This window comes from Apteryx rowi, unplaced genomic scaffold (assembly GCF_003343035.1).
Source record: "Apteryx rowi isolate R43461 unplaced genomic scaffold, aptRow1 scaffold_32, whole genome shotgun sequence".
Taxonomy (NCBI): domain Eukaryota; kingdom Metazoa; phylum Chordata; class Aves; order Apterygiformes; family Apterygidae; genus Apteryx; species Apteryx rowi.
In genome coordinates, this window is record NW_020449641.1 from 2651509 (window position 1) to 2664030 (window position 12522).

The 12522-nt window shown below is 45.0% G+C and overlaps 1 protein-coding gene across 7 annotated transcripts in view; it reads left to right on the forward strand.

Moving 5' to 3' along the window:
• The window catches only part of LPP (LIM domain containing preferred translocation partner in lipoma), a 369106-nt gene that overhangs the window by 4740 nt on the left and 351844 nt on the right, over window positions 1-12522 (forward strand). The window contains exon 1 of one of the 7 annotated variants that reach the window (XM_026070808.1): window positions 5919-5966. The exons of 5 other annotated variants lie outside the window; for them this stretch is intronic. The gene's annotated coding sequence lies outside the window, so the exon portion shown is untranslated. Of the gene's footprint in view, window positions 1-5918; window positions 5967-12522 lie in introns of those variants that run through there. One more of the 7 variants, XM_026070813.1, reaches the window with a different exon arrangement.

The window sequence follows — 12522 nt, forward strand, 5'->3', positions numbered from 1 at the left end:
TTTTTTTTTTTTTTTTTGGTTGGGGAGCTTTTTGTTTTGTAAAATAGAACAAATAGAGAAAAGAAAACAACAAATCAAACCGAAAACCACAGACCAAAAAAACCCCACAAAGTTTAAAAGCTTTTGACAGCTTGTGCCTGCCCAAGAAATGGGGGTTAGCTGGGTGCAGGGCTCAGCTCTTTCTGTTCCTCCTACTTCTGGGCACGGCAAGGCAGGTAGGGTTGGTACTGTTTCTAAGCCAAATATGAAAAAAACGCTACCCACACCTAATTGTTGTGATTAAGGTTACTGGTAAAGACACTTCGATAGAGATTCTGCTTTAATCTCAAAGGGAGTTTCGATCACGTTCTGAGCAAGTGCAAGAGCTGGCATGAAAATGATCATTTTAAGTAGCTGTCAGCAACTATATGTCATTTTAGATTGTCAGTATCTGTTGTTGGGATCTGTGGGTGACAGTGACACACGTGTGAGTCACTCATAAGCACTCCCAAACTATTGCAATATGCTCAAGAAAGGAAAACAAACATCGGTGGAGTTGTGGGCTGCTGATAACCTTTTCTTAGAAAAAGATACAAGCTTTTGAGCATTGCAGGCTCCTAATGAGGGCATTTTCTGTAGCCCTTGATGCCATAAGGGAACTGTGTAATACAATGTTTTCTCAATAGCAGCATGTTTGGGACCAGGTGGCTCCAGCTAAGGGTAGTGTCCAAGGGATGGGTGGAGTCTCCCTGGACATGCTGGCCCTCTCCTTTAGCCTCTGCTATCAGAAAGCAGTGGAGATGAGGAGTGGGCAGGCAGCTTGGGAAGAAAGGGCAAGGGGGAGAAGGATTAGAGAGCCACATCTCTGCGTCTTTGGGCTGTGTTTGCATTTGGCCTGCAGGGCACTTCTGTAGGGCTCTGGCCTGGCCTGGTCTGGTGGGCATTTGCCTGGGACACGTGTTCAGTCCTGGACTAGCTCCAGCCTTCCCTGCGTGAACCCCCGTAAATCACTTGTGTCCTCTCTAGTGCCCTCATTTATGGAGCAGTACTTATGTTATCCCAGGAGCATTCGGATGGCATAGGCTGTTCACACCAGAGCACAAATGAGAGCCTGAGGCCCAGCAGGGGCAGGGAGGTATTTATGGAGAGGGCTGTGGGCTGCTCTGCTAACCCCTGGTCAGTATGACATGTGCGTGCACTCAGATAGCTTCATCTGCCCCAGGGGAATTTGGGAGGTGGGCTACTTCACGGTCTCTGCAGGCATTATGCCAACTTTGGTTCTGTGTGATAGCTCCTATCGGCCCTCTTTAGGGTTTCCATGGCTGGCTAGGTGGTAGGGATCCTGTTTCATGCATAAAGTGAGTTTGCGACTTGAGCATCCTCTGAGTAGGTGCCATTCAACACTGCCTTCCTCCCTCTACTACAGCTGCCCAGTGATGCTTCAAGGCAGGCAAACTTCCACCAAGTCTTGGATGATTGTGCCACCAGTGGAATAGTTAGTGGAAATTTAATATGGCCATTATCTCTAGGTAATAAAATATCAACTAACTTGCCATAACTATCTTGTTTAATGTCTGTTAAAAGCCCTGTATCTTCATTTGCTGGGTGAAATTTAATAGAAGTTCAGCTAAGCATTTATTGCTTATTTAATTTAAAAATAAGTTGATCACCACAGTTGGTAACAGGCAATAAGGATTTAATTAACATTCAGTAAACTACCCTGTTAGCTCTGAATTACGCAGTCAGGTTTTGTTTATGCATCAATTTGTAACTCCCCCTCCCCACTTTTAAGCCAGTGGATGGCACTGTCAGGAGCTGCAGCTGTTTYCTCCTCTCCCTCCATTTGTGCCCCTGATCTCTGTTCCAGCTGAAGAGYGTCTGCCAAGGCTCTACAGCTGGGGATTGTAATGCTGCTGAGTAACCGGAGTCTTGCTCCTCTTGGTGGCTTCCCTGGCGGCCTGGCCTGTTTGGTGAAGGCAGGAAGGATGGAGGAGGCTGATAGATCATGCCAGAGACCTTAAGGGGAGTTGTGGCCGTGGAGCCTGATGGGACGGATATGGATGCATTTCATGATAAGGTAGAAGCAGTTCAGTTCGAAGCCTTAGTTATGCACAGCAGAGAAAACTTAAAATACGTCCTCCTGGGTGCTCTCAGCAAGGTAGCTGGCAGCATGAAACTTGGGTCTGTGAGTTTTTTGAAGAGAAGCCTGGAGTGTTTCACAGGTGACTTACAACCAGTCCTGCTGCGGTTCATGTTAATGGTACCCCCACTGCTGTGGTTTATATCTCAGTAATGTGCATGTGCATCTTTGATGTGCTGCGTGCACTTACCCTGAGGAACTCTCTGTGTTTCAGCAGTTTATTACCTCACCTTAACAGACTTGAATTACTCCACTTAATGAAGCAAGCTTGAATGAAAGTGAGGATTCTCCCAGACAGTGTGCTACACGTGGTGGCTGGGTTGGGAGAGTGATTGGATTAGCAGCTGATAAGTGGTTGTAACTCCAGCTGCCGCATCTCCCCTGTCTTGCTAGCTCCAGTGTCAGCAGCATTTGTGTTTCAGTGCAGCCCCAAGGAGATCAGCTGGCTTGAATTTAACACACCTCATCACTTGAGGGTAGAGACTTAATTTGCTTTTTGTGGGTGTGGGCAAATCTCGGGATATACCTCAAACTACTACTGTGGCCAAGATGAACCTTTAAGCTGGATTTCCCTGGAGAAACAGATAGTGATTGCAGCAGCCACATGGCAGTTCTGTAGTTAATTACGAGCAACTTGGTTAAAAGAATATTATTAAAATTGCAAAGTCCAAGTGCTCTGAAGTTACGAAATGCCAGAATGAAGGTTATTGATGAAACCTTAATTTGGCCCCCCTGCAAGTAGGTATTATGATACAGCCACTTAATTGCTAGAGCACCTATTCTTTGTACACAGAATGGAAGGTGATACTTAATGAGCAGCTATTCAGTTTCTTTTCTTTTTGTGCAGTGTGTGACCCCAAGCCTTATTTACTACATACTATTCAAACTCAGGACTGAATACAGAATTATTAATTTCTTTTTGTGCGTTTCTGGACTGCTCTTTCCTCTTTCATTGGAACACTTTGCAAGTCAGGATCACTTTATTTTTGCAGTGCCCTCCTGAGGTGAAGTAAAATTATTTTTTCCATTTTACTGATGGGGTACTGAGGCTTGGACAGAAGTGAAGTTGGGAGTCTCATGTCATCCCTGACACTGAAATCCAGGAGAAAAAAAGCCAGTTAGACCAGGTGTGCTCTCTTTGGTTTGCAATCATAACTCATAATCAAATAGAGAAAAATGGTTGAAAGAATTGTTTGCAATTACAGTCTGAATTTAGCATCCTTTCCACCCAACTCTGGAGGTTTCTCTGAACTGCTTATTGCAGTTATGCCTATCTTTACAGTCTATCTCCCCATCTTTTCCGCATTTACCTGCCTTTTATGCATTATCATCATCATCCTTGACTGTAGGACAAGGATTGTATTTATCTTGCTAGGGTATTGAAGTGCCTAGCTGAGTAGGCAGGCTGGTTATTGCCTATGGCATTTAGAAACCAGGGCAGTTTAATGCTGTTGAGTTTGAAATGTGATAGTGGAGAGGTCCAGAAATGAACCAGAAAAATAGTTAAGGTCTGGATAGTATTTATATATAACAACATATTTCAAGGACGAGAGTAAGGATAGTAGAGGCTTCACATCATCTGCTGTATACTTCCTCCTGTTCAGTGGCTTGTTTTCCTGTGTACAGTAAGACTGCTGTTTTTAGTGTAGTTTAAGCTTCTTTTGGAGTTATGGTGGTCCTCCATCCCTTTTGATTCTGCAGACTGTTTTGTGAGAGGGCAGCCTGTCTGTACAGTGTCTCATTTTGCCTTCCCCAGCACAGTTCCATTTTGGTTCTATTTCAGAGGGTCCATTTCATACTCAGCTCAGAACAGAGCTTGGGAAACATGGCGTTACATCTTTTCCATTTAAGGAGGGCTCAGTGAGCCCTCGCATAGCAGGTAGTAAGTCTGAAATTCAGTTGTATGAGTAATCCAGTGGAACTCAGTGCAGCTATTTGTGTGCAAGTGTTTGTACTTTCTTGAACCAGAGTYGTAACTTGCTTCAAATGCAGACAGATGGGGAAGAAACCATGGGCAAAAGGGTTAAATTATCTGGTTGGGGAAGTCCAATTTCTTTTCTTTTGCTATGATGATGTAGCATGCAGAACAGCAGTAGTTTCACTGCAGTAAATAGACATCATCATACAGGGCAGAAGATCACGTTATTAATGAAGCAGACAAGTTGCAAGTCTCCAGGAGTGGTATTAAATGATGAACTGTGGGGCAGAAGTGTATTTCAGAAGTTAGGAATAATGTCTTGTGCCTCTATGCTACTGAAGGAATGAGTACAAYGTTCTTGGCATGTAAGGCCTCTTCCAATATCTTCCTAAGCATAAGAGAATTGGGAATGAAGCCAGAGCAGCAGGTGAACTTAAAACAATATAAATCAGCATGTCATTCCAAAGCACTCCGCCCACCCAGGTATTCGAAGTGTCTGGGTGAAAGGATGGCAGCTTATGAAGCGCTTGTGTTCCTCGTTTCATTGCTTGGCACAGCATGTTTTACTCTGTTGTGTGGGAGAGTTGTGAACTCGGGGTGTGTGAGTGCTGCTGGAAATCAATGGAGACGTTTTTAAGGACTGAGTTGTAGAGCCTGAGTAGAAGGCGCTATGAGAACAGAGCTCATTTCCTTACTACACACAAGGATCCCTGTAGGGTGTATTGGTTTGTAAGCTAGTCTGTGCCTAAAGTAAGCTCCCATCCCCTCATTGTGCGTACAATATACACGTGCTGTTTTATGATTGCTTTCTGGTACGTGTAGGTATTAGATCTCTCTGAGGATGCAAAGCAGATGGGTTGGCATAATCTCTCATTTGCACTGCCTGATATGCCTTGGAGTGAAAAAGAGAAGACTCAGACTCCTGTGTGTTGCAACAATCATCTGTTCTGGTAGTGCCCCACCTTGTCTAGGGTCAGGCCACGTGTAGGGGTGTTGTACCACTATCGGTAGTGCTCGATTCCCTGCCTTTTGGAGTTCCCTGTATGCGCTAACCCAAGCGTCTGCGATCTCTACACATCCATTTGCATGCCTCATGTGGTGTTTTAGCTCTTGGATCGTGCTGCCACGTGCAGGAGGTTCTAGCGAAAATGATGTGCTGGCTCCAGCTCTGTTGTGTTCTGGGCTGTTGTCTGCCTGCGTCAGCTGCTCCCTATCCCTTGAAGGTAAATTGCAGTGAGGCGGGAGCAATTGTATGGGTTTTTTCAACAGCTCTTGATAAATTTCTCATGTCTCAGATGATTTGATTCATACCTGATTAAGGGTGTGCCCTATTTCATGGGTGTAACTGGATGTACAAAGGTAGCTGTGTATTTTCAGAAAGTCCCACACTGGATCATTTGCTTTAGTTCCAGCTGTCTTGGTGGATGTAGCTTTTGGGGTCAGAATACTTTCTGCATGTTTTGGTTGTGCACGTTCYACTTGACATGTAATGGAAACGATTCCAGATGCTTTTGATCTCCAGAGCAAGACAAGGCCTATCCATCTAATGAATAACATGAGTAATTCTGGGTATGATATTGGTATGCTCCTGGGCTCCTGTTCATTCTCCTTTTCTGTTTTTGCTTCCATATTCCAGAGACAATGTTTTCATGTATTGTCTGTGCCTGTATATGTGAACTGCAGCATCTTGGGCTGAGCCTGTCATTTGTTATGATACCCAAAGGAGAGCAGTGAGTCTGCCAGAGAGTGTTGGAAGCACTGTGAAACCAAGCAGAGAGTGCAGGCTGCACTGGTAGAGCAATGTGTGGGTCTGAGGAGCTCCAGCCTGAGAGATGAAGATAAACTGGAGAATGCTGAGAGAAGAGCAGAGTGGTTGACTTGGGGACATAAAGACACTGATTATGGGGGAAGATGAAAAGGATGTAAAAAGTATGTGTTAGCAGAACGTGACGAAGATGGAGACCTGATAAGTATTGAAGTGTATCTGCAGAGGAAAGGAGAGCAGTAGCTTCTGGCAGAACAAAGCTATATGTCTAGGACTGCAACTTGATGCAAAGCAATTCTGAGTCATGGGAATGTAGGGCTCCTGTGGCACTGCAATCACAAGCAATTACRGCATATAATCCTTTTAACAAACTTGCTGGGTTCCATTGGAAACCTAGTTCGGCTCTTTTGCATTCTTCCTGGGGAGCTAGTCTCTCTCATGACTGTTTACTGCCGTGGTTTCTGAGCTGTACGCTCTCCTCCATCTTGTTCCACAACACTTAGTCACAGGAGGTCTGCGTGGGAGGGAGGGACACCCAAGAGAAATGTGTAACTTCATGCAAATCCCTTGGCCACCCAAATTCCTCATGGCAATTTACTACAGCTTGCCTTCTTTGAGCCTGCTGGAGATCTGTGGGATGAGTCCGTGTGCCCCTGCAGCTCCAGTAGGGCTCCACGGCAGAGGGAGCAGAGAGCTGGGGAAAGGTCCCCTTGTGTGCTGTGGCTAGCAAGCAGCAGGATGTGTGGCATTTGGGAGCTGCTCGTTGAGCCACCTTAGCCCAGCTTGCTTACAAAATTCAGTCTTATGAGCAGAAAGGGTAAAGTGGAGGAGGGAGAACTGTATGGCTGACTTAATATTTACTACCTGTGACCAAAACTAGGCTGCCTGTAACTTAAAACAGAAGTACCTAGTGCCTACATCCTAGCTTAAGACAGTAAAATCTARCAGGGCAGATGTGGCCATATGTGCACATACAGTATGGGGTTTGGGTCCCAGTCCAGCATTCACATCCATAAATAGGTCAGTCCCTTCCTTATGATAGCATTTGTGTGCACTTTACAGACATGAACTAACTAATCCTAACAGATGTTTGTCAGCATTGTGATCCCACAAGGAAGTTAAGTATCATTGCACTTTGCTAGAGAGATGCCCAGGATTCAAATAGCACCTGCTAGAAGAGCACAACTAAGCTGGGGTGTGTTCACATGGCTGTGTGGGTTAAGCTTTGCACAGCACCTGCCTTGGTTACATTGGACTGGTCTGACCACATTGGCTTATGTTGCTTTCAGCTATGTAAGGGCCGAATTGTGGCTCCATTGAAACCAAAGACGCAGCTTCCTTTAGCTTTCAAGGGGGAATGGGATTTAGCCCAATGTTTGTGCACACACTCTTTGTTAAAATCCAATTAAAAGGAGGTAGCTGTAGATTTTGTTTGCTGCCTGTCTTTTTTGTGAGCTGATGCGCCCACATCTTCGCTAGTGGTTTGTGAAGGCATGATGCTYGTGGCTGGTCTGAACCCTTTGCTTTGCCTCCCTCTGTCCCAAAACGTGAACATCAAGTTGCAAGACCCATGATACCTGAGAATCAAGCAAGTTACCTAGATGTGYGTTGCTGAAGAAGCAGGTTGTCGTGGAGTCTCCAGGCTCTGCCATTTGAGATTCATTTCCCAATTGTTGCATCCTCCATCCCATGATAAAGTGCAGCCCCAGCCAGCTGCCAGAGATAACGTGTGAAGCACCTAAGGAACTCCACAACAATGACTTTGTATGGAGTTTTCTGAGGTCTCAGATGGTGAATATACTGTGGCATTTTTTATGAGGAGAAGTTTGCTCAGTACTGCATGGGCTGAAAGCTGCCTGACACTTTGTTTTGTGCGGTACAGGGCAGAGGACTGCGAAGGGAGATACTCTTTTTGCACTGACTCCAGGGCAGTTACTGTTTATGTTCTGGGGTGAATTGGGACCCAAGTCTGGTCTATAGTCATTACTGTTTAAATTCTGGGGTGAATTGTGACCGGAACCTGGTCTACAATCTAAGAGGAGGTATGGAGGATGAAGAAAATGAAAAATGCTTTTTTTTTCGCAGAACATCTTGCTAATTTAGTTTGACATTCTAAAAGTAAGGGAATTTGGCTAACAGTTTTCAAAGAGAAAATGGAACTGTACCATGTCACAGAAGAATGAAGAGTAAGGAAGGCAGCCTGTATATGCTGCTATAGGTGCTGAAATCCATATTCATCCTCTTACTAAAATTCAGCTGCACAAGGGAAGAAAAAGGAATGGATCCACTTCACGTGGCTTGTTAGTGCCCCAACAGCTAGTCTGCAAAAAGCAGCTGTGAAGAAAAACAAGCTCCTGCTGCATCTGATTTTTTTTTTTTTTCTTTTCCCCTGGGTGCTTTGAAAGATGATCAGGAGGCTTTAGACATTCAGCCTTCTCGCCCAGAAAGGGCCAAAGATTGTACTTGTTTCTGCTGGCCTCTATTTTGTGCTCTAGATTGATTACTGTCCTGATTTTTCAGGGAGAGTTATAAGGCTGCTGAGTAGAGGGGGAGGCACCAGTAGGGCAGTTCTGGATTACTAATAGATCAAGGACTTTTCTTAGGTATTTCCTCACTCAGGTGTGTATCAGTCTCCATTAAATATGAATCATGGCTAAGAATATCAGTGTGTGCTTCTGTCTTCTCAGTTAAAGCTTCTTGAAATCTTGGGACCCTACYAGTTTTTGCTGTTCAACTCCCATGTCCCAAGGAGAAGCCTTGCAGCACCCGCCTGCGGCAGCTGCTGCCGCCAGTCCCTTGGAGGCAGGCGGGCGTTGGATGGTGAAGTTGGTGGCTGGCTTGAYGACGTGTCGCTTGTGGTGGCTGCAGCGCTGGAAGGGTACCTGGAGTCCTCCAGGAGTGAGTTGGGGGTGTTATCCCACTGCAGAGGTGTTTTTCCCAGGTGGGACTTTGTCCTTGCTTTTTGCCGGGGGGGTAAAGTTTGTCCATTTTATAATACAGCCCTGTTGTCTTATCCAGACACCTCAGGCTCCAGCATGTTTAACCCTCCTAGGCTGTAAGCATGATTTTGAGTCACAAAGCAGTTAAATGATTTGCCCAGGGCCATGGTAGCCTGTGGTAAGCTCRGATCTGGAGCCAGGCCTCCCATGTCTTCTGCTAACACTGAAACTGTGGACTGGTCTCCCTGTCCCTCATCACTGTTAACCTGCTGTGTGATTGCTCCATGTGTGCCAAGTACATGCATCCTATTCACCCTGAGCTTTCTGCTGCTGCCTGCTACTGCTGCCTTGCCTTTTTGTCTGCATTAGTTTAATTGACTGAGGAGCTTGCATTAGAAGCTATTCATTCCCCTGGTAACTGTGCTTGACAATCAGAAGTTATTCTTGGGGTGAAGGACTGGTACAGATTTGTTTTCCTTGGCTGCAAAACCGTAGCCCCTAATAGTTTCTCACTAATATGAACCGAGATTGACTTGGTTTACCACTAATTAAAAGCCAAAGGATATGCAGTCCTGTCCAAAATAATTACCATCTTCAGTGAATGGAAGAAAACTCTGCTTGCTTCCCATTTGTTTCCAAACGCCTTCATTTTGCTGCATTACTCCTGCACTGGCTGCCGCGCAAGAGGGCACTGGCAGAGCTGGGACTTCTGCTTGCGCGAGAGAGCTGGTCCTGTTGGGAAGGGCGAGCTCCCAGCTTGCTGCCGGAGCCACTGCAAGTTTATTGTTAGATCCTTTCTCAGCAGAAAGTTGCTTTTGGACAAGAGGGTAGATATGGCAAAAGTATGAAGCTGTTGAAAACCTTATTAAAACCTAAAAGTTACTTTTGGGGGTGGTGGTTTATTTTTCTCAGTGGGAAGCCACTAAAAGTGACACASGCATGTGTCTGCACCCCACATGCAGGGGCACATTTTGGCTTGACTTTTTACTGGTTAGAAAACAAAACAAAACAAAAATGTTTTGACTGTGTCTGTGTGCTCGTTACTGGGAACTCTGAATGCAGCTGCTGGAGTTCCTAGATAGTTTAGTTTCTATCTAATTGGTTTCAGATATGCATTAACTTTAATTTATGTATTGTACTGGCCTGGTGATGTAATGAAAGGTGTCCTCTCTCTTCCCTCTGTTTGCTTGACTTCTGCACTTGTCATATATCTGTCATCATAGGAGCTGGGGCCTGCGTGTGATTTGCAGTGTAGCCACACAATTGCTTGCAAAAYGGCTGAAGGAGTGCAAAGAGTTACCTCCCTTCAGCTGATCATAAGCGTTCCCCTGCTGACATGTGGTAAGGATCCACCTAAATGCTCTTACTCCATTTCAGTGCAGATCAGAGGGGCTGTCTGAAATCACTGCTGGTCTAAGGGYTGGGAATTGCCTAGTCCAAAGTGGTCAAGCTTTGGTGGTGAGGGCCAGAGCCCAGTGGATGCAGTGTGCCTTAGCTCTGGGGCCTGCAAGGCATAACAGAGGAGCTGTATTTTCTTAAACTGCCTGTTTTGCAAGGCAGTATCTGACTGTGCCCTTAGTAACAGGTTTTTTTAATGCAGATTGAGTCTCTTGTTTTAATTGACTAAGAAAAAAGAACTTGGAGAGGGTTTGAACCCATGACCTTGAGATAAATAGTTTCTTATTGAATCCCCAAGCCCCTGAACCGCCCCCTCTTCTGAAAGTAGTGTAGTTTAATCAAAGGTCAGAGGTTTTGTCGTCTTTGAGAGCTTCAGAAAAAGAGGGCTACACAAGTGAACTCTACTCCTTCCTCTGTGATTGCAGTGATTCTTGTCTTGTCAAGTTCCCATTGAGCTAGTTGTGCTTGTTTTCTGTTCCTTGATGATGACTCTGTTGACCTTCTCTGGTCTCTCTGAATGCTGATAGAGGCCTGGTAATCAAGTCATCTGTGTTTCTGAGGGTTGTAACTAGAGATATGTTGGCTATAGGCAAATGGCTTTGTATGAGGTTGCTGTGAGTCTCTGAATGCAATGTGCTGATTTGCAGGCTTGATATGAAATGGTTGATGCTTGCCAGCTTTTCCCACTCAGTCCCCCACAGATGTCTCCTATTTCTAGGCTGAAGGCTAAGTGTGGTATCTCAAACACTACTGCGTGGTCATTCYTRGCAAGTGCTGACTTGTATATGGTCACTGCTATCTGAACTGTTGTGGTTACCCACAGAGGTACCTTTCTTCCCTCTGTCTCCCCCCCCGAATTTATTCCCTCTGCTTCCTTGTTGAATGATGGTGATCAGTCATGTGGCCGTATCTTTTGTGACAGATGCAGTACTCATCCTTCCTGTTCCTTCTCTCTTCTCTTCTCCTCTCCCTCCTTTCTCCTGACTCCTCAATGCAATTGCTGACTCTCCTTGAACCTAGCTGATGGCTGGTATGGAATTGGTCTTGCTTGTTTGCATGTTGGATGCTGGACCACTCGGTGTTGTGTTGAGTCACACTTTGAGGTTGAAAGTACCAGTTAGCAAGTCATAGAGATCTTTCTGTCCCAAAGTTTCTGCAGTGGCTTTCTGTTTTTCCCCTTGCYAAATAAAAAAATTTGATTTGATAATGTGAACATTGGCCTCAGGGACAAAATTCCCACAGACAAGCTCAACATGGTAGAGTGGGAGTAGGTGAGGATAGGTATGACTGTGGTGTTATGTTGTGTGGTGCTACTGTGAATCTTGCCAGTGAGATAGAAGAAGGGTTAAGAGATCTTCCTCGGTCTCGGTGTTTCATTCCTTTGGCATGATGTTGCACCCACGCACTGTAGCTAACGTTTCAAACAAATAGCCACGTACTCTTCCAAAATGGAGTGCTTGGGTGCCGCAGGACTGGAGGATTTTGTGTGGCAAACTCTTGGAAGAAGATAGAGAATGAGTAGTCAAGAAAACTTGGTGCTGAGTAACTATCAGAAACATGGGAAGAAGCTTGATCTCTTCCTATGAGTACCAATGAGCTCCAGTAAAGGAGCTGAGAGATTTTTAACTGATAGCCTTGCCATTCTGCAACCCAAAAGCTTCTTTTTTTTCATCAGCAAAAAGGAATGCAGTCAAAGTGAACTAAATTGTACAGGACCAGAGATACAATTTTTATAGTTGCTGTTGGTGCTACTCAAATATTAAAGGAAATCCAGTGCAAATGCATTGTATATACTTCTCTAGATCAAGATAAAATAGCATGAATGAAGGGGTTGAAGGATTTCTTATTCTTTATTTTTAAGCAGAAGAGGGAAAAATGTAATAATATTTGCACTTRCTGTGCTGAAAGAAGTTATGTGATAAATCTCAGTCCATTTTTACAGACAATTAATTAAGTTCCTTTGGTGGGAGGATAATCCGTAGAATTCCCATGGAAGTCTGCAAGGCTAATTTTCTTGCACACGACACTGGCAGGATATTTGAGCTCTGAAGCTTTTGCCTTTGCCTTAACAAAAGCCCCACCTCAACCCAGCTGAGAGGGCTGGAGCTTGTATGAGCCCAGGTTGCTGAGGTAATGGTGCATAACCGGTGCATAGAGAGGACTGTATTCCTGGTATCCACATCTCTGTTTCCTCTGGGAGGAGAAAGTTACTCATTGACATGTAAGGGAAACACATCGAGCTGTGTGTCATTCTGGAGGCAGACGATTACCACGTTGTTATATTGAGATAGATCGATGTTTGACAGCTATGCCGGGGGATGGCCTGTTCACAGTAGTGCTGAGCTAGGGGATTAGGATCTTGTTTCCTTTCCATTGTCGTGCT